Source organism: Amblyomma maculatum, chromosome 1, assembly GCF_055883805.1.
Source record: "Amblyomma maculatum isolate TAMU_Amacu chromosome 1, ASM5588380v1, whole genome shotgun sequence".
Taxonomy (NCBI): Eukaryota; Metazoa; Arthropoda; class Arachnida; order Ixodida; family Ixodidae; genus Amblyomma; species Amblyomma maculatum.
Window position 1 is genome coordinate 88,136,744 of NC_139344.1, and position 4,303 is coordinate 88,141,046.

Below are 4,303 nucleotides of genomic sequence, written 5' to 3' on the forward strand. Positions count from 1 at the left end.
TTGACTTCATACTGTGTTCTAACCCCGCGATTAAGCAGGATGTAGATATAATCGGGAAAGTGCGATGCAGTGACCACAGGATGGTAAAGTCTCGAATTACTCTAAATCTGAAGCGATGAGGAGGAGGGCAGATGAGTTCAGGATCTCGCTATATTTGATAATAATATTAATAATAATAATAATAATTATTATTATAACTATAGATATTCAGCTCTAACCGAGAATGACTACAATAGCCTAGAAGCAATGAACAATAATTTTAGAGATACGGAGTGCGCTGTAGAAGTAGGTGGTAGGATAGTAAGAGAGGGTAATGCTAAGCTGTTTAAGGAGACGAAAGATTTTATTAAGAAACGCCAAAGTATGAAAGCTTCCAATCCAACAAACCAGATAAAATTGGCAGATATATTAAAGCTAACCAATAAGCGCCAAGTGGCCGATATAAGGAAGTATAACATGGATAAAATTGAGTAGGCTGTAAAGAATGGGGGAAGCCTTAAAGCGGTGAAAAAATTTGGCGTACGCTAAAATCAGATGTATGCGCTAAAGGAGAAGGCGGGCAACGTCATCACGAATATGGACAAGATAGTCAAAGTAGCCGAGGAGTTCTATACTGATATCTACCGTAGCCAAAGTAGTGAGGACAAACATGAGATAGGCAGTGGAGAAAAGTAGTCAGACGTTCCGCCAGTGACGAAGGAAGAGGTTAAGAAAGCGTTAGAAACTATGAAAACAGGGAAAGCAGCTGGAGAGGATCAGGTAAGTGTAGATTTGATGAAGAACGGGGGGGGGGGGGCATATTGTTCTATCAAAACTGGCCCCCCTGTATATGCAGTACCTGGTGTCATCGTCATCAACGTACCGCAGCCATGGAAGAACGAAAACATTACTTTATAGCATAAGAAAGGGGACGCTAAGGATCTGAAAATTTACAGACCAATCAGCTGACTGTCTGTTACGGATAAGGTATTTACTAAGGTAATCTCTAATAGAATCAGGACAATCTTAGACTGCAATCAAGCAAAAGATCAGGCAGGTTTTCGGAAAGGGTACTCTACTATCGATCATATCGACATCATCAACCAGGTGATAAAAAAGTGTTCGGATTATAACCAGCCCTTATACATAGCATTCATTAATTACGAAAAAGCATTTGACTCAGAGAAACCACGGTGGTCATGCATGCATTCCGAAATCAGAGTGAAAGGAAGATATTGTCACGTAGCCGTTTAGGCCCGTAACGAGAAGGTTGGTTTTCAATGGCGGGTTGTTATAGCAGGTACAGGAGAGCAGGTCCAGAGCACCGAGTGACAGCAGCCAACTTCAGCTTCTCATCGAACGCCACGGGGCCACTTCTTCGAGTCCACGCACGAGACTCTCGATGAGCAGCCGCCTAGCGGCTACTGTTGCACACGCTACAATATATACATATTTTATGTGGTGTTGACCCATGCTGGCATTCAGCAAGTGAAGGAAGAAGTGTCTGGGCGTGTGGACGAAGACAACGCTCAGTGTTGAGTTGTGCGGCTAAGCGGTGCCCAGTGATTTCAGAGTGCTGATACCCATCGGTGCGTGATTTCCACTCATAACATCTTTGGTGGAGGTGAAATCATCGATCCCCGTACCTCAGGCTGGATCTCCGCAGTTTACGCCATGTCGGTACCATCACCATGTCCACAGACCCCACCCCCTCTACGGCCTCCGCCCCAACTGTCGTGATGGCACAACCCCGGGACCCGGGCACCTTCTGCGGGACCGACGACGTTGATGTGGACAAGTGGTTGGCCCTCTACGAACGAGTAAGCGAACACAACCGCTGGGATGCAACACTCATGCTGCCAAATGTCATATTTTATTTGACCGGCACCGCGCGCGTTTGGTTTGAAACGCACGAAGACGAACTGACATCTTGGGACGTATACAAACAGAAGCTTCACGACCTCTTCGGCAAACCCATTGGACGCCGACTTGCTGCCAAGAAAGACCTAGCGTCTCGTGCCCAAACATCAACCAATCACATATTTCCTACATACAAGACATCCTATCCCTTTGCCGAAAAGTCGACTCGGCCATGAGGGAGGAAGATAAAGGGGGCCACATACTAAAGGGTATAGCAGACGACGCTTTTTACCTCCTTTTATGCAAGGACTGTTCAGCTGTGGACTGTGCTCTTCAAGTGTGCCGGCGCTTTGAGCAGGCGAAACAAAAACGCGTATGTCACCGTTTTGACCGCCTGCCGAACACAGTTGCTACCTCGTCCTGTACTGACCTGCCTGCTCTCCGTCAGCCTTCCAACCCAACTTGACACGAATCATCCGCCGCGAACTCGAGGCCATGGCTTTCGCTGTTGCCTCATCTCAGCTGACAGGCAACACCCTGCCTACAGTATCCTTCATCCAGGCTGTTGTTCGCCAGGAGGTTGCTAATATGGGGCATCTCTACTGGCCACGTCCCGAACACGATCGACTCCAACTCAGCCCCTTCTGTGATCGCTACTGCCTCTAACCCCAGCTTTTTGCCTCGATACCGCTACCGCAATCCTAATGACTGGTGTACCGCTGACGATCGCCCCATTTGCTTCAACTGTTCCCGTGTTGGTCATATCTCCCGTCACTGCCGCAACTGCTGGTACATGCCGTCACGCCCATTCTACAACGTCAATCGCAGTGGAGTCTCTGCACCGCGCCGTTCCTCGCCCCAACCTGACCCGTCCCGTGCAGATCCTGTTCCACCTGTTCGTGTTCCAGCCGGTCGCCTTCCCCACAAACCCAGCGTTCCCGCTCTCCTCTTCCTCGTCGTAATTATTCATCGTCCTATGCCGGCCGCTTCTCGGAAAACTAGAGATGCAGCTCCCGGATGTGATGCTGCATTCGCGACCCCGACTGAAAAATCTCTTTTGACCTTTACTTTACAATCTATCCTCATTGAAGTCCTTGTGGATGGTGTTCCTGCCTCTGCCCTTATTGACACTGGTGCACAACTTTCTGTCCTCAGTTCCTCGTTTCGTCGTCGCCTCAAGAAAGTCCTGACGCCAGCAGTTTCGTCCACCGTTCGTGTCGCCAATGGCAGCCCTGCTGCCGTGCTTTGTATGTGCACCGGCCGTGTAACCATTGCTGGTCGTCACACACCAGTCTTATTCACCGTGCTCCAGGAATGCCCCCATGACCTGATCCTCGGCCTTGACTTCTTGACCGCTCACTCAGCCCTTATTGACTGCTCAACCGGTATTTTACGCCTGGACCTTCCCCTCTGCTCTGAAGATCTCTCCACGCGACCTCGCCTCCGCTCAGCAAAATATTCCCGCCTCCCTCCGGAAGCTGTTGTTTATATTCATATGCGCCCTTTCCCGCCCGTGCCCGATGGAGACTACGTTGCCTGCCCAATTACAGCTGTCGTCCTGCAGCTTCACGTCAGCCTCCCACACATCATCGTATACGTATCTCAGAATCGCACCACTCTCCCAGTCCTAAACTTCAGTTTGTCGACCCAAGTCCTCCCCGACGGAATTTCATTAGCTGAACTGTCCCCACTGACCGACTGTGAAGTTTCAGCCCTAACTACTGACCCTCCCTCTGCACCTTGCACAGCCTCTACCGCTCCTATGTCGTCTCCTTTACACCGTGATCCTGTTTCCAGCATGATTGCGGCCGACCTGCAACCCGATTCTGTCGACACGCTCTACAAGCTGTTGGTTTCACATAGTGACATTTTTGATTTTGAGGCCCGACCTCTTGGTCAAACATCTGTTGTAGCCCACCGTATCGACACTGGCTGCTGGCATTCCGCAAGCTGCATTCCCCATGTTGGCATTCAGCAAGTGAAGGAAGAGTGTCTGGGCGTGTGGACGAAGACGACGCGCAGTGTTGAGTTGTGCGGCTAAGCGGTGCCCATTGATTTCTCAGTGCTGTTACCCATCGGTGCGTGATTTCCACTCGTAATATATATATATATATATATATATATATATATATATATATATAGGTCGTGGGTTCGGTTCCCACCATCGGCACGTTGTTTTTTCTTCTACTTTGTGTTCAATTATCTTTACCCTAAACAGATTACATTACTAATTTCTGTGATTATCCAAAGTAAACATTAAAAAAAGAAAAGACACAGTACCATCCCCAACGCTTTCCTTGGCCTCGCCGACTGTTGGCTTCTTTCCTTCGTATATATATATATATATATATATATATATATATATATATATATATATATATATATATATATATATATATATATATATATATGCAAGAAGCCAACAGTCGGCGGGGCCAAGAAAAGCACTGGGGATTGTACTTGT

At 48.1% G+C, this 4,303-nt stretch overlaps 1 pseudogene; it reads left to right on the plus strand.

Moving 5' to 3' along the window:
- The first annotated feature begins 1,670 nt into the window (after positions 1 to 1,670).
- Positions 1,671 to 2,305, plus strand: LOC146203100 (uncharacterized; annotated as a pseudogene).
- The last annotated feature ends 1,998 nt before the right edge of the window (positions 2,306 to 4,303 follow it).